The sequence below is a fragment of the Aquarana catesbeiana genome, linkage group LG04 (assembly GCF_042186555.1).
Source record: "Aquarana catesbeiana isolate 2022-GZ linkage group LG04, ASM4218655v1, whole genome shotgun sequence".
NCBI classification, from domain to species: domain Eukaryota; kingdom Metazoa; phylum Chordata; class Amphibia; order Anura; family Ranidae; genus Aquarana; species Aquarana catesbeiana.
In genome coordinates this window covers 469,809,885-469,829,142 of record NC_133327.1, presented here as the reverse complement: position 1 = coordinate 469,829,142, position 19,258 = coordinate 469,809,885, and positions in this window count along the sequence as shown.

Here is a 19,258-nt window from a genome sequence, read left to right as displayed (position 1 = left end):
AAGAATTGACCTATTCCTGGTAGACCAACAGAATCTAACTAGAACTGTTTCTTCATCTATTAATTAAATTACGAGACATTACAGTTGAAATTTTCAAGTTAGAATCCAAAAACAAAAAACACTCATCCCCCTCAATATCCAATAGGCTAACTCAATTAAGATACAATCTTTGACTCCTTCTATTATGGGTGATTGAAGACTAAAAATGACCCACTATGCACATGGCAATAGAGCTGAGAAGATTTTAGCACATCAGCTTAAAGGCCATAGAAGTAAGACCAAAATTCCCTATGTCTTACATCCTGTAAGCAAACACAAAATGCATCATCCACAAGACATAGCGGATGTGTTCAGTCATTATTATGGAACCCTCTATAATCTTAAAGATGATACAGAAACAACCCAACCCAACACTGAAATGATAAACAATTTCTTACAGCAAATTTCCTTACTGACACTGTCCCCAAACAGATATGCCCCGTACACACGATCGGACATTGATCGGACATTCCGACAACAAAATCCTAGGATTTTTTCCGACGGATGTTGGCTCAAACTTGTTTTGCGTACACACGGTCGCACAAAGTTGTCGGAATTTCCGATCGCCAACAACGCGGTGACGTCAAGCACGTACGACGAGACTAGAAAAGGCCAGTTCAGAACCAAGCGCGGCACCCTTTGGGCTCCTTTTGCTAATCTCGTGTTAGTAAAAGTTTGGTGAGAGACGATTCGCGCTTTTTCAGACTCGTGGCTTTCAGATCATTTTCTGCGGTTCAGTTTGTGCTTGTGGGTTTGTATCTGCTCTTCAGTGCGTGCAAGCAAGTTCCGCGTGACTTTAATTAGTCATTGTGTTCTTGTTCGTTCGTTACTGTTTTTCAGGTCGCTCTTCACAGGCCTTGCTGTTCTTCAGTGCGTTCTGTTACTTCGTTCTGAGCAGCCGACCGTTTTCTAGCCATGTTGCGTATATGTACTCCTTGTAGAGTTCGTGCTGTGCGGGGGCTTGGTGTTGGGGTCCTGACCTTGACACAAGTCCAGTCCATGAACAGGGTGGGGAGGAGTTCATGGACCAAGAATTGGTTGCTTCAGCGTGACCAGTTCTTTCATATGCCTTTGCTCCGTGAGATCGTGAGAATAATCCTGGTGATTTCAGGAACTTTCTCAGGATGACGGACCCCGTATTTCACCGTCTGCTGGCTTTGCTGACCCCCTATATCAGCAGGCAGGATACCTGCATGAGGCAAGCCATCACTCCGGAGCAGAGGCTCGTCGCTACCCTGCGGTACTTGGCGACAGGGAGAAGTCTGCAGGACTTGAAGTTCTCAACAGGCATCTCCCCCCAGGCTCTGGGTATCATTATCCCAGAGACCTGTTCTGCCATCATCCAGGTCCTACAGAAGGAGTATATGAAGGTAAGATTTTTATCCTTTAATATCACATTTTATTGTATATAATGTTTGCTAATGTAATGTATTTCTTTCCTCATTCCCTAATTACCATGATTGTAATATGCTGTGAATGTCCCCTGCCAATAGTATAACTAAGGAGGGGCTGTTCCAAGTAATACCCTGTATTTAGGCATTCATCTCTCAATGAAGTGGAGAGGGTTACCTGTCCAAGATCCCCCCCCCTATAATGTTAGAAATGGCCCATGAGAGGGGGGAGGGGGAATATGATAGGTGTACCTTATACTTTGGTGTTGTATGATTCCCCTTAATAAATGTTATCTGGATGTTGGCCAAGAATGTTTGTGTCTAATCTGCTTGCCATGTTTATGTGCAAAAATAATAATTTTCTTTTGTTTTCCTCAACAGTTTCCTTCCACACCACAGGAATGGCAGACTGTGGCCTCCCACTTTGCCCAGCGGTGGGACTTTCCTAACTGCAGAGGGGCAATTGATGGGAAACACGTCCACATCGTCCCACCACCCAACTCGGGGTCGTACTATTATAATTACAAGGGGTTCAATAGTATTGTGATGTTGGCGGTGGTGTCGGCTAATTACGACTTCTTGTATGTGGACGTGGGGAAGAATGGCCGGATGTCCGATGGTGGAGTCATCGCCCAGACGGAGTTTTACAGGCGTCTCCAGAATGGCAGCTTGGTTTTGCCACCTCCAGAAGACAATGTGGAAGGACTTCCATTCGTCTTCGTTGCGGATGAAGCATTTGCGCTGGGGGACCATCTTATGCGGCCATTCCCGATGAGGACCCTCACCCCGGAACAGAGGGTTTTTAATTACCGGCTGGCCAGAGCCCAAAGAGTGGTGGAGAACACATTTGGAATCATGGCCAGCCGGTTCCATCTATTTCTGACACCCATCCATATGGCGGAGTATAAACTTAATCATATAATCCTGGCGTGCTGTGTTCTACATAACTTTTTACGCCAACATTCTGTCAACTATGCTGGTTCAGTTGGGCCTGAGGCCGGAATTCTACATGAAACAACCCTGACGGCGCTTGAAAGTGGCCGTCCTGGCTTGCCCTCCCTGAGTGCCCGTGATGTCCGGTTAAGATTCCTTGAGTTCTTTGCGGGTAGGGGGGCCGTCAATATGCCAGACAATTTTTGAAGCCTTTATCAAATAAAAAAAAAAGCTAATCTTTGGTGACATTTACTGCTTGTGTTTTTTTTAGCTGACAGCAATGTGGGGAGTCCTGAAAATGGCGTGATTGTGTAACCTTATACAAAGCACTGTTGGGTGTTATTTACTAAAGGCGTAGACACTTTGCACTACAAGTGCACTTGAAACTGCACTGAAACTGCATTTGTAGTGCAAAGAGGATTTGCCCTTAGGAAATAACCCCCATTTTCACAGAAAACAGCAATAACATCAGCACAAAAGTGTTGTAGCGTTGAGACAATAATCCACACATTCTTGATTAACAATCTTTTTAATACCTGCACAATCACATGTGCATTTAGAAAAGGTTTTTAAAACAAATCAACATGTTTGTTGTATAACAATTTTTGGGGTGGCATTATCAAAAATAGAAATGTCCATTTAAGATAAAACAGGCATGGGTAAAACCAACAAGAAAGACAAAAATCTTGAACTTACAAAGTTCACATATGGTAAAACTTGAAGGCAATATCAGACATGAGTATTTAAGAACTGTGTTTGATATTGCGTTCAGATGGGGTGAACTCACCCCTTGAAAAGCCAAATTTGGAAGATGCACACCAACTTACGAATGTCAACATGTGCTAGCTGCCATCACGGGGGATCAAGGGACGTGTTTTGGGGGAGCAACCCCTTCCTCACAGCTACTTTATTATTGAGGAAGGTGTTGCACCCCCAAAACGCGTCCCTTGATCTCCCGTGATGGCAGATAGCACATGTTGGCACACTGTGTGCATCCTCCAAATTTGGCTTTTCTAAACATCGCTAAAACATTTTTAAGATTTTTAAGATAAGATTTATTATTTTTTTGAATAACATCATTGATTTTTTTCTTGAGGTTTTCCAATTCTAAATTACACCCCGTGATCTCCCCGATCAGGATCTGGGCACTTTCTGATGTGAAAGGATCTCGATCCACAACATCACAATCACCTAAAAAGAGAGAAACCAAACAAAAACAGGTATCAAAAATCTGCCGGCATCCATCTCTTACCTGAGCCTGTGGTCGCAGATACTCACCTGTTGTGGTGTCAATTTCCACCACATCTTCTTCCTCCTCCTGCTCTTCTTGGGTTGGGGGTATTTCCCCTTCTTCCCGAGGTGGGGGGTCTGTGGTCTCCTCGGATGAGGGGTGTCCTCCGAGTCTTTTCTCCCCTATGTAAAACAAAAATGGTATAATTAGCACACAGATATTTGATTGCCGAAATATAGAGATGAAACATTGCTTGGAAGTGTGGTACAATTGTCTATTTGGGCAGAGTTCCAAGATGTAGCATTTTTATTGTCCGTTGTCAAGCTTGAATACTTTACCTGTTTTGTACAAGCTTCACAGATGGAGTCACCCCTATAGTATACACTGGAGCACCTGTGTGGGCCCCCTAATAAAAAGGGTGTTCTTGTGTCCCACACTAGTGCTCCAGCGTCCAGATGTGAAAACAGCTGCTGAGTGTCCTCTCCTTACACAGAATCTAGTTTGCATTTCATTCTAGTAACAAACCCATCTACACAACCAAATATTTTTCATACAAGTAGGCCCTAAAAAATGTTGGCAAATGCATATGGCCTAAACAATGGTGTTTTATAGGCCGAAAGAAAAATGTTTGATACGAACGAATAATGGGCCCATGAACATTAAATTTGCCATTTTAAACTGTACAACACTTAATAAAAGCATATGGAGCAGCACGAACGTAATAAAGACAAAAAGAATAGGAACACAGCACAACTACTTACTTTTTTTCAGCACTCTCTGGATCTTTCTGTACTGCTCGGGCTCTCTTAATTTCAGGTCCGACCACCGCTTTCTGAGCTGATCTTTCGATTAACGTACCCCGAAATTCCGGTGCAGACTCTTGATCACTTTCGCCATGATCTTGGCCTTTCTGATATTGGGGTTGGGGTAAGGTCCATACTTTCCATCATAGTTCTTCAGGATGTCCACCATCTCCAACATCTCCCCAAAGGACATATTTGTGGCCTTAAATCATCTCCTTCTGGATCAGGATGTTTCTGGATCCGGGCTTTCCTCCTCCTCGTTGCTATAATTAGCACGCACCTGCTCTGACTCCGCCATGTGCTCTTCACCCACTGCGCCGAACGAAAAGGGGCGGGGAATAGACTAGAAAGAAAGTCAGGGACGGGCGGAGTTACACGCATGCGCAGTGTGTATAAAGTGCAACACGCGTGCGTATTACGTACGATCTGTGAGCGGAGGAAGGAGCATTGGAGGCACCAATCGTAATAACGAAGGTAAGAGACAAACTTGGGCCTATACTGCTTCTAGATTGAGGCCTATATTGTAACAAGATTAGGAGAGTTTTGCCTGACATTAGGGTTTGTCTTGTGTTGTGTCTTGCAGTTAAAATGGATATCTTGAATGATACAGACTTCATGGCAATCTTCATTGACATGTTCAGGGAGATGCCTTGTCTGTGGGAGATCAACCACCCACATTATAGGAACCAAACAAAGAGGAAGGCAGCGCTGGATCAATTGTTGGAAATTGTGAAGCAGGTGATCCCCATGGCAGACATCACATGTTTGAAGATCCTAATTGGTGGCCTGAGGAGCACATTTGTAAGGGAGCGCCAGAAAGTCTAGGATTCACAGAGATCCGGAGCTGCAGATGACATCTATGTCCCCAGGATGTGGTACTATGACAGGCTGCATTTTCTGGCAAGCCAGACTGAACCCAGGCCATCACTCTCCAGTCTTCCTTCCACGCTTCCTTCCCCCCCAGCTGAGGCTTCTGACGCCCAACCTGGGCCTTCCAGGCAACAACATGTGGAGGAGCCCAGATTGAGCCAGGTATAGCATTCCTCTAAATATTTCAGGTTGTCCAATCAATGATGTTAACTAGATGTTAGTTTGGAGTACTAATTTATGATTGTGATTGATGATGCAAAACATTAAACCATGTCCCTTTTTCATACACAGGGAAGTCTCAGCCAGGAGGTGGCCGGGCCGAGCAGGCTGCCTGATATGCCGGTCCCTCCCCTACACCTGCAAAGAGAAAGTGGCAAGAGGAGGAGTACCCTAGAGGAGGCTGCCATAGGCCTCTTTTGGAAGGCTACAGAGGCCCTGGGAGCACCACACACTGTGGAGGAGGACTTTGCTGGCATAATTGCCTGTAAAATGCAGCGGATGGAGGAGGGTCAACAACTCATGTGTGAGTCATTAATTTTGGAGGCTCTCAATAAGGGGTTGAGGGCCCAAATAACATCTGATACCCACCTTTGTGACCTCACACATGGTCCTCCTCCTCCTCCAGGTCCTCCTCCTCCTCCTCCTTCTCCTCCAGGTCCTACTAGTCCTCCTCCTCCTCCAGGTCCTACTCCTCCTCCTGCCACATCTCCAACAGCAGAGCCACAGCCAGGAAGGAAGCGTGGAAGGAAGACCAGAAAGTGATGGCCATGGTTTCAGTCTGGTCGGCCAAAAGATGCAGCCTCTTGTGGTACCACAGCCTGGGGACACAGATGTCATCTGCTGCTTTCCGGATCTCTGGGACTTCTGGACCAGACTGCATTCCCTTACATATGGACTCCTCAGGCCACCAATTTTGATGTTCAAGAATTGATGTCTGCCCTGGGGGTCCAAGGCTTCGCTAATTTCTCCTTTTTATCCAGCGTTACCTCCCGCTTTGTTTGGTTCTGAGCCCTTAATAAAGGATTTTTGGTTTCAATTATACTTGCCTATGTGTGTTTTCCTTCTAAAAGGACAGTTTGTTCGTGAGGATTCAGGTACATTTCAAAAATACAATGTGAAATTAACAAGAGACACCAACAGCAAAAAATCTCCTTGAGATTAAATAATACAAGATAATAATGGTGTTGTGGTAACTTGACACACAAAACACACACAAAAATATTCTGGAGTAAAACTAAAAATAAAATAACACAAAGATCAGCCTTTGAAAAAATACAAACCTAAAAATAAAAAATAAATCTGCCTTTAAAAAAAAAAAAAAAAAAAAAAAAACAACACAAACATATTTTTGTCAGATGTGACAAATCAAAATATATTAAGGGAATCCCGATAAATAATAAAGAAATAAGTTTGTGAGAAGTCTGTGTGAATATGAGCAGCAAAACTACTTAATTCTTCTCACATTATAAAGAAGAAGAGAGTGCGCTGTATTAAAACATTTTTTACATTGCACCGTGACGAAAGTGCTGTATCCATTGCGAACGCTAAGTTTACCAGACCGAGCTATTCCATGTCGGAATTTCTTCTGAGCATGCGTGGCACTTTGTGTGTCGGAACAGGCCACACACGGTCGGAATTGACGCGATTGGATTTTGTTGTCAGAAAATTTTATAGCCTGCTCTCAAACTTTGTGTGTCAGAAAATCCGATGGAAAATGTCCGATGGGAATTTCCGACAACACGCTCCGATCGGACATTTTCCATCGGAAACTCCGACCGTGTGTACGGGGCAATAGAGTTTCTAAACTTACCATTTACTACCGAAGAAATCCATAAAACAATAGATTCACTACCTGCTAACAAATCCCCAGATGGCTTTATAGGGGAATACATACATACAAAACCCTCTTGTCACCTTATCTAGGCAAACTATTTAATGCAGCCGTGGCCTCTTCCTCCTTCCCACCAGAAATGCTGGATGCTCTGATTGTGACTTTACCCAAGCCAGGGAAAGAGCCAAACACTCCAGCAAATTTCCGTCCCATATTGTTACTAAACACTGATCTGAAATTGTATGCTAAATTGATAGCCAATCGCCTGATAGATATTTTGCCATATCTGATAAACTGGGACCAGACTGGCTTCACCAAGGGGCATCAGACCTCCGACGCTACTAGGAGGCTGACAAACATTATTCACTTAGCCAGGATCCAGCAAAGGCCTTCTCTGCTACTAGCATTGGATGCAGAGAAGGCCTTTGACAGAGTCCACTGGTGATATCTAGATCTGGTCCTAAAGAAATTTGGGTTCTCTGGAACCATCTTAATGGCAATAATGGCCCTCTACTCAGAGCCCTCAGCTCGAGTATACACATCAGGAGTACCATTCCGCATAACAAATGGAACTCGCCAAGGTTGTCCACTTTCCCCCTTAATCTTCAACTTAATATTAGAACCCTTGGCTACACATATTAGATCACATCAGGACATCAAAGGATTTCAAATCCACAAGTCCAAACATATCATCATCCTATTTGCCGATGACATCATTTTGATGCTTACAGATCCTGAATCATCCCTGGCTTCAGTACATGCAGTACTACAATTGTTCAACAAAATCTCCTACTATAAGGTGAATGAAAGTAAATCCCATATACTAGGAATGGGCATAAATACACATTTAAAGAACAAACGCAGTTCACAGTTTCCATATACATGGAGCAATGATGGAATAAAGTATTTAGGAATCACATTAACCGCATCTACAGAAGAGCTATTCTTAGCTAACTATGTTCCCTTTTACAATTACCTAGCACCGAAACTTCATGATTCAGCTAAGTCGGAACTTTTGTTGTCAGGGCACTTAGCAGCCTTCAAGATGGTGATACTGCCACAACTAATCTACATGTTCAGGGCACTTCCTATTCCAGTTCCCAACTCTTATTTTTCCAAGGTTCAATCTATAATTAACAGGTTTTTATGGAAAGGGAAGAAAACGAGATGGGCCTTCAATAAATCAATAGCATCAAGAAAGGTGGGAGGGGTGGGAAATGTGTTAATTAAAGATTACTATGCTGCCTCGATTCTTGCGCAATTGAGAACATGGTTCCCTAACTCCCCTAGAACAAGATGGCAGGAAATAGAGGAAAGTCAAACTCCAAGCAATAACCTTCATGATTACTTAATGGCAAGTATACTCAACCCTCCCCACAGTGCTAATCTAGCTCCCTCGATTCAAGCTTCAGTACAAGCATGGAAGATGCTAATAAAAACACATCACACAAATACCCCTACATCCTCACTTCCAATCCCTATCACCAGCCTATCTGGAATCATATCAGATCTCCACACAACACATTGGGCAGAAAAGGGAATTGTAAACATTACAGACCTTATGATAGGACCCACCATGAAAACGTTCAGAACAATACAAATCGAATTTGATCTGGGAGAGTGTGAGTATTACAAGTACCTCCAGATTAAACACTTCCTTCGCACTAATCCTCCACTCTCCGTTCGACTACCCTGGAGAATAAATCTATACCTCACCAAACACTCTACTAACATCAAAGGTATCTCCTTATTCTACAACACCCTAAACAATAAATTAACATTTATGAAGCTCTCCAATAAAGCCTGGGAACAAGAAATGGGAACCCTATATACACCAGAACAATGGCAACGTGCACTTCAAACAACATATTCAGCCACTAAATGCATCAACCTATGGGAACTGACACAAAAAATATTATTGCGCTGGTATCTAACCCCATACAAAATTTCTAAATTTGACACTCATGCTTCTCCACTGTGCTGGAGAGATTGCAATAATGTAGGTACTCTATATCACATACTGTGGGATTGCCCACACATCCGTAAGCTTTGGGGTAAAGTATTCAACATAATTGCACAAATACTGAAACTCCGTTTCCCCAAAACTCCAGGATTGGCTATTCTATACTTCAGAAAGATACCAGAGTAATAACGACCCACATCTTATTGAGCACTAGACTAGTGATTATGAGACATTGGAAAGATCAGGGAACACCCACATTAAAGGAGACATACGAAATTATGTTCGCTTCATCTCAGGGAAAATTTCAATCATCACATGAACAATGGACTGACTGGTATCAGACAAAAAGCTCTGAATACTATATATGACTTATATGTAATCAAATGACACAAAAAGCTGTGCATACGCATGTTTTTGTTTACGTTTAATTTCAGTTATTATTTTTCTCTTTTAACTATTTGTTTAATGTAAATTGGAACTGTCCAAACACTTCCATTCTCCAGTTCAAAGCAATAACCTAATCCCTAACCAAGATGAGTAAAACACTTAGCACTATAAAATGTCTGATCTAGCACAAGTGCATCAGGGGGATACAGGGTCTCCCCAACCAAGACACAGTGTGAACCCAAATGGGGTGTCGGAGGGGGAGATCCACCCTCTCCTAAAATAAAAGACAATGGACATTGTCCTGCATCATTCTGCTAAAAAACTCATCATTATATGCAATGTATAAATGCCTACAATTTATAAAGGAGCAATTACTGTTTGCTTTTTTAGCTTATTACTGTATTATACTATATTTACAGTATATTTTGTATTCACTCTGAAAAAACTTTAATAAAAAAACAATTAAAATGGCAATCAAAACCAGAAAGGCGTGGAAGAAAATAGAAAACTACCATTCAAATGGATCGAAGAATGGCCAAAATGGCAAAGACTCCAATGATCAGCTCCAGGGTGATCAAAGGTCTAAAGTTACCTGTGAGTACTGTAACAATTATAAGAGGCCTATGTGAAGCTATTGGCAAGAAGCCCCCGCAAGAGTCCCATTATTGAAAAAACGAAGAGGTTACAATTTGCCAAAGAACACATCGACTGGGCTAAAGAGAAATAGCGCAACATTTTGTGGACTAATGAAAGCAAGATTGTTCTTTTTTTGGGTCTAGAGGCCTCAGACATTTTGTCAGACGACCCCCAAGCACTTAATTCAAGCCACAATACACTGTGAAGACAGTGAAGCATGGTGGCGCACACATCATGATATGGGGATGTTTCTCATACTATGGTCTTGTGCCTATTTATTGCATACCAGGGATCAGGAATCAGTTTGAATACATCACAATATTTGAAGAGGTCATGTTACCTTATGCCGAAGATGAAATGTCCTTAAAATGGTTGTTTCAACAAGACAACGACCCCAAACACACCAGTAAGTGAGCAGCATCTTGGTTCCAGACCAACAATATTAACCACTTCAATACAGGGCATTTATAACCCCTTTCTGCCCAGACCAATTTTCAGCTTTCAGTGCTCTCACACTTTGAATGACAATTACTCAGTCATGCTACACTGTACCTAAACAAAATTTTTATAATTTGTTTCACACAAATGTAGCTTTCTTTTGGTGGTATTTTGCTGTTTTTTTTTATTTTTTGCGATATAAGTGAAAAAATAGCGAACATTTAAAAAAAAAATCACTTTTTTATAGTTTCTACTATAAAATTTTGCAAAAAAGTAATTTTTCTTCATAAATTTGGTCCACAGTTTATACTGCTACATATCTTTGGTAAAAATAGCCCAAATTAGTGTATATTTTTTGTCTGTGTGAAAGTTAGAGTCTACAAGCTATGGTGCCAATCATTGAAAATTTATCACATCTGATGTACTGATGGCCTGATGGATCTCATTTCCTAACACTAACAAGCCAGGGCAGTACAAATACCCCCCAAATGACTCCTTTTTTGGAAAGTAGACAATCCAAGGTATTTAGTAAGAGGCATGGGGAGTTTTGTAATTTTTTTACCACAATTCTAGGCAAAATTTAATAATTTTTTTACACAAAATTGTCATATTAACAAGTTATTTCTCACACACAGCATATGCATACTTGCAATTACACCCCAAAATACATTCTGCTACTCCTCCTGAGTATAGTGATACCACATGTGTGAGACTTTTACACAGCTTGGCCACATACAGAGGCCCAACATATAAGTAGCACCTCCAGGCGTTCTAGGAGCATAAATTACACATCTAATTCCATTCATACCTATCACACTTTTGAAGGCTCTGTAGCACCAGGACAATGGAAACGCCCATAAAATGACCCCATTTTTAAAAGCAAACACCCCAACATATATTCTATGAAGCATTATGAGTCTTTTGAACATATATATATATTTCTTTCTTGATTTTTCAAACAATATCTTGCTTCTCTTTTTTGTACAAGACAATTTTTCTACTTTTAACAAAATGTATAAATCTTGTTGGCACCCCCATCCGAAATAATTTAATATTTAAGCCCAAAGACAAGCAGTATTATTTTGAAAAGAATTTTATAGGTGAGGACTGGAATTCCCTCATGCAGGGATACTTACAAAATTTGGTGATAATGAACAGATCGATTCAGAGATTTCATCCCTTTTTTACAAATTATCCAAAACCTTGGAGAAAAAATCTCTAATGTTTTGGCATATCAAATCCTTTCAGGACTACATCAACAATGACATCAATCCACTTGGCTTCCGTGTCCAGAACTTCCCTACCCTGGAAGACCTGGATAGTGAGTTCAAAAAAACTTGGGAGAAAATATTCCAGACATGCTCACGTAAACTTATGGAAACCTTAATAGACAAATACACTAAAAGATCCAAGACTCCCTATTTAGAAATTATTAAATTATGTGGGCAACTACAAAAATTTAAAACACACAAATCCACACCAATTAAAGAGAAAAAACTAAAATCACATTTGGAGACCTTCAATAGAGAGATTCTCATCAAAAAAAGGCACAATGCGAGATAAAAATGCATTTGTGACTGGCAAAGCTTATAAATGGAATCAAAATAAACAGAACTATAGAGACAATCAAAATGCAGGAATACAGGTGAACTCGAAAAAACTTGTTCCCCACTCACATTCGACAATTCACTCTAAATCTAAAATAGCACCAGGCACCAAACGCCAGTTTCACGGCGATTCAACACAAGATCAAAAAGCTAAAAAACAAGTCCTATAAAATACACCTAAATCTGCTCACTATAATTCTGCACCCTCTGAGACAACCTCTAACTCTTCTACACCTAAAGCATTAACACATGAAACTTCACTTTCCACTGCCACACAAATTTTCACCTCTTTGGAATCAAGATCAAAGGACCCGTCTTTTTTAGACCAAATTCTAGCAGGTGTCAAACCAGCCCCACCCAATCTCAACATCTACACACAACTCACACTGTAGCTCCTCAGCAAGAAATCTTAATACAGCCCAACAGAGACCTAAATGTGATTAATTTATCTTTACAAATCCTCTCCGAAGAGGAAAAATTAGTTTTGAAGAAGGGATTAAATTTCTGCCCAAGCCACAATTTAGATAAATTTGAACTCTATAAAGATCTACAACTTTTTGTCCGAAAAATCATCCTCAAGAAACAATAAACAACAAGGAAATCCAGATCGCACTCATCAGGAGAACCAAGCACTCGATCAATTGATCTCTCTCCTTGAGGAGAGCGACACAGCAGATCTGATCGATTCAATAGATTTACCTCGAATCTTACAGTCCATTGAAGAACAAGACTCGTACTCTAAAACGAACCCATCCAAATCGATGTTAAAGAAAAAATCCGATTTATGCCCACCCAATGCTGCGGCCTTCCTTAAATTAGTAAATAATGACCTAGAAAAACTCAAAATAAAAACCAAAGGCCCTGCAAATCTGAGTAAAAAGGAATATGATGCATTAAACTCACTTGCTAAAGATAAACAAATTACTATCAAACCTTCAGATAAGGGTGGGAATGTTGTTCTCCTCAATAATGAGGATTATTTGAACATATGCAAGAAAAATTCTCAACAACCCCGACTGGTACCGTCGGATCCCAGCCAGTATTGTTGATAAATACAACAAAGATTTTTATGCTTTAGTCAACTCTGCCTTTCTCAATAATATTATTACTAAACAAACATAGAATTTCATCAGAAATATTTTCCCCAAGGTCCCTACGTTTTATATACTCCCCAAAATACACAAGAATCCCCTTAACCCACCGGGTAGACCTATCATCTCGGGAATTAATTCCATTAGTGACAATGCCAGCAAATTGGTAGACGAATTTCTAAGACCCTATGTAATGTCATTACCATCCCACGTAAGGGATACGGTTCATCTTCTACAAATTTTAGAGGAATGCAATATTCCTGACCAAGCTTTACTTGTCACAACAGATGTAGAAACCTTGTACAGTTCGATCCCACATGAAAGAGGACTGGCAGTCATTAAACACATTCTCCAACAAAACACAGCTACCGATCCAGTCTACAATGAATTCATTCTTTCATTACTTGAGTATATCCTCAAATAATGTGTTTACTTTCAATGGCTCCCACTACCTCCAGGTGCAGGGGGTTGGATGGGGACGTGCTGTGCCCCATCATATGCCAACCTGTACCTGGGGGAGTGGGAGCAAATGTTCCTAGCCGATGAAAATCTAGCTATTTATACTGATTACATTGTGGGATGGTTTTGTTATATTGATGACATTTTGATTTTTTGGGATGGCCCTCCCGATATGCTTGATCAGTGCCTCCTAAGAATGAACAAAAATTATTTTAACCTTAATTTCACTATGTCTTACGATAGAGATTCAATAACATTTTTAGACATAGAGATTTTTAGAGGCAAACAAGGGGACCTTTGCACCAAACTCTATAGAAAAGATACCGCAGGGAATACAATACTGCACACTACTAGTTTCCACCCACAACCCCTAATAAACTCTATTCCATATTCTCAATATTTGAGAATTAAACGTAACTGCACCGATGAAGAAAACGTCATCAAGGAAGCAGCCAAGTTACGGGATAGACTCCTGGCTAGGGGCTACTCACACGCCTCTCTTAAAAGAGCCTATAAACAAGTGCTGATGAAACCAAGAAATGCCTTGCTCCATACCACCAAACGCACTGACACTAACAAATAGGGATGAGCTTCGTGTTCGAGTCGAACTCATGTTCGACTCGAACATGTTTAGTAGGAAGTGGATGGAAGGCGCGTGATCAGACGCTTACATCAAGAAATGTATGGTTTATTTATGTAAAAGAATACAGACATATAGTCATATAGATATAAAATCATACAAATACTACATAATATTATAAAAAAAAATGTAGAACCAGTGTCATGGCGGTAGGGTGGGAATGTGTAGTTTGTGCAACGCAATAGCGGAGAGTGGCGGGAGTGGATACGTTAGGGGGATAATCTGGTGTTGGTGACCAAATATTGGAGGTGGCAGACAGGTGGGCTGATGACAGAACGCACCTACCTATGGATGAAATTAGAATGTAAATAGATTGTATTTTCTTTTTGCGGTCCTGTCAGGCTGTCAGATGTGCCTGTAGTGAAACATAAGTTGAGCAGGGAAAGTAAGCAAGCTCTTATGGACACTGCTGGGTTTAACAGGATAAGGAAGTTACAAAGACCATTGTGGCTAACCTGTCTCAGGAGAAGTGTGTAGACACAGCTGTAAACTGTAGAGATCCTTTGGAGTGGAGAGCCGTGTGATCCTGGCAGCAGAAGGGGGGGAGGAGGAGGGAGGAGGTGTCCTTGAGGCAGCTGATGGCTGGACACCTCCTCCCTCCTCCTCCCCTCCTCCTCCCCCCCTTCTGCTGCCAGGATCACACGGCTCTCCACTCCAAAGGATCTCTACAGTTTACAGCTGTGTCTACACACTTCTCCTGAGACAGGTTAGCCACAATGGTCTTTGTAACTTCCTTATCCTGTTAAACCCAGCAGTGTCCATAAGAGCTTGCTTACTTTCCCTGCTCAACTTATGTTTCACTACAGGCACATCTGACAGCCTGACAGGACCGCAAAAAGAAAATACAATCTATTTACATTCTAATTTCATCCATACGTAGGTGCGTTCTGTCATCAGCCCACCTGTCTGCCACCTCCAATATTTGGTCACCAACACCAGATTATCCCCCTAACGTATCCACTCCCGCCACTCTCCGCTATTGCGTTGCACAAACTACACATTCCCACCCTACCGCCATGACACTGGTTCTACATAGGCACAATACATGCTGTGTAGGGGTGGTCTCCACATGTGTGTGTATGCATGTGGACATGTATATGTGTGCATGTATATATATATGTGTGCATATGTGTATATATATATATATATATATATATGTATATATATGTATATATATGTGTGTATATATATATATATATGTGTACAGGTTTATGTGAATATATACATATATTTATTTTGTGCATATTGTTTCTTTATCTATATATATATATGCATATGCGTTTTAGATTTTTATGTACATTTGATATATGCATTTTTGTATATATTTTTGTGGATTTCCATTTGAATGAACACATTTCTGTTTTTGCACAAACCACATGGCCATCTTTGTGCCCCCATTTGTGCTTTCCGTGAACAGGGGCATACCTCCACATATCTGTTCCAGCACAGCGTTTTACGTGCTGGCAGAGTTTTTACACGCATGCGCATGTCCTTTGGACAAAAGCACAACCGTTTTACCATGCGGAGAGACAATATCTCTCAATGTGTCTCAGTGCACTTTCTACTTCATTTACCATCGTCCCCCCTCTCATATGCATATATGTTTTTTTTTTTTTTTTCTTTTTTTTTTTTTTATGCATTTACATGCGTTTGTATTATGCACGTGTATGTATATGCATGTATGTATACACGAGTATGTGTGTGTACACTTATGTATGCGTAGATTTTTTCATTTGTATGTATTTAGACTACAATCTCATGTTCTGTGCTTCAAAATCCCACTACCTATCATTCATTCTTTGTACTGATATGGTAATTTTTATTTCTAATATATTTATATTATATACTTTTTATCATTTTATGAATGCATTTTTCAATGTAAACTTATCTTACGTCTCCAGTCTGTAGTGTACGGTATATATTGTTCTTATTTATACCCCATCTAGAACACCTGGGTATGGAACTTGGAATAATCAATTGTCCATCACAGGACACATCCTCCTACTAGCCACACCACCTCTCCCCATGTACACATGTCGGCCTACCGGCCCATACAGACTGTGCTCCAGTTCTCCTGGCTCTGATGAAGAGGTTTTCCTCGAAACGCGTCAGCATTTCTTAAATACCTGCCTCAATATGGGCACACCCCAATTTTAACTTCCTAGTACTTATTTTGTTACCTGTTTTTCTTTTTTTTTTTATAATATTATGTAGTATTTGTATGATTTTATATCTATATGACTATATGTCTGTATTCTTTTAAATAAATAAACCATACATTTCTTGATGTAAGCGTCTGATCACGCGCCTTCCATCCACTTCCTACTAAACAGTCCTTTGCAGACCACCCCTGGTCAGCTAAGGCAGCGGGACACGCTCCATCATCTCCCCCAGTCCTATCTCTGACTACAATACTACCTTTGTTTTACAGCAAATGATCTCACAAGCGCAGGAGTATTTTTCACCATATCGACTCAAACATGGGCTGTTCGCAAGTCCGCTGAACAGCGAACAATTTGGGGTGTTCACGGCAAATTCGAATGCCGCGGAACACCCTTTAAAAGTCTATGGGAGAAATCAAAAGTGCTAATTTTAAAGGCTTATATGCATGGTATTGTCATAAAAAGTGTTTGGGGACCTGGGTCCAGCCCCAGGGGACATGGATCAATGCAAAAAAAAGTTTTAAAAACGGCCCTTTTTTCGGGAGCAGTGATTTTAATAATGCTTAAATAAGCCCCCCGCCCGCAGACCCCCACAACCACCGGCCAGGGTTGTGAGGATGAGGCCCTTGTCCTCATCAACATGGGGACAAGGTGTTTTGGGGGGCTACCCCAAAGCACCCTCCCAATGTTGAGGGCATGTGGCCTGGTACGGTTCAGGAGGAGGGGCGCTCTCTCGTCCCCCCTCTTTTCTTGCGGCCTGCCAGGTTGCGTGTTCGGATAAGGGTCTGGTATGGATTTTTGGGGGGACCCCACGCCGTTTTTCTTTTTAATTTTGGCGCGGGGTTCACCTAATATCCATACGAAACCTGAAGGGCCTGGTATGGAATTTAGGGGGACCCCCACGTCATTTTTTTTAAAAAATTTTGGCCGGGGTTCCCCTTAATATCCATACCAGACCTGAAGGGCCTGGTATGGAATTTAGGGGGACCTCCCATGTCATTTTTTTTTTTTAATTTTGATTCGGGGTTCCCCTGTGGGGAATTCTCATGCCGTTTTTATCAATGAACTTCTATGTGTATTGTCGGACCGGCAATGCATTAATAGCCACGAGTAGTTTTAAATTACTTTTTTTCCTTTGAAATGTCATTTTGCTGTCAGACTGTTCTAAGCACAGGAAACATACGCCCCTTTACAGGCATACTATAGACACCCCCCCAGGTACGAAATTTAAAGGGATATTACACTTTTATTGTTTCACTTTAAGCATTATTAAAATCACTGCTCCCGTAAAAACGGCCGTTTTTAAAACTTTTTTTTGCATTGATCCATGTCCCCTGGGGCAGGACCCAGGTCCCCAAACACTTTTTATGACAATAACTTACATATAAGCCTTTAAAATTAGCACTTAGCATTAGCATTTAGTCTATGTTCCATAGACTTTAACGGTGTTCGCGTGTTTGAACAAATTTTTTGCCTGTTCGCATGTTCTGGTGCGAACCGTACAGGGGGGTGTTCGGCTCATCACTACTAACAAACTTAGGATCATTACCACATTTAATCAACAACAACACCAAGTCAAAACAATTGTTGAGAAACATTGGCATATGTTGACCTTAGATCCATCCATAGGACATTTTGTCCCAGACAAACCCCTTTTTACTTTCAGAAGAGCTTCATCTATTGGTGACAGGGTTGTCAGCAGCGAATTCAAAAGTGAATCCAATAGATCACACTGTAAATTTATAGGTACATTTATGTGTGGCGCTTGTCACTATTGTAAATACATGTTAACTCAAAGAAACCCAACTCTCCCCAATGGCAAAATTTTTTATCCAAAACACTTCGCCAATTGCAGAACTCCTGGACTAATCTATATGCTCCAATGTAGCTGCAATTGCTTCTACATTGGAAAGACCAAACTAGAGTTTTGGAAGAGGGCCTACAGATATATTATTTGCAAGAAAACTTGCAATCCAGACCTCCCCTTGGATGCCATTTATCTATTGTACATGGCGGAATTTTCCCGAGAATCAAATTTTTGATCCTTGACAGAATACATCCCAACCCAAGAGGGGGTGACTGGAATAAGACCCTCCTACAAATGGAAGTAAGATGGATCTACTTACTAAAAGCTACCCTGCCCCCTGGCCTGAATGACGCTATATCCTTCAAACCTTATCTTGAGGGATTTTCATCTGGGGGAATGGAAAGGTAAACTACTTTATCAACCCCCCCTTTTTTTCTCCTGGGTTAATAACCTCTCTTTCTTCAATTTTCTCCCCACCAATCTAGTCCCCTTTTTTAGTGAAGAGTACCATATGTATACTTCCAGACAGCATATTTCTTTAATTAGTGTTCAAAAATTTCTTTACTTGATCTGTCGTTATGCACTATCACTAATGCAATATGGGCATTACTTATGGCCCCCATTTCAAATTACCACTATAGAGTATGTTTATTTGTATTTTAGCTAATGAATGCAATATTAAATAATAAACAAAAATTCTTTATAACTACTCTACGGTATATCATATTGTCAGCATTGTTACATCGTGCAACTATTTGATAGAATAAGTATGCATACCTCTTTTTCTCTTCTTTTTTAGTCCATTTATAATTTATAAATAATATTCATATGTCTGAATTAATACTGTATATTTACCCAGTTGTACAGGGCATGCAATTAGATCTAGTCCACTCTCATATGCAAAATTAGAATTTAATCTGATCACCTGTTCCCTCCCCTTCCTTCCCCCCCTTTTTCCATTCCTTTCTGT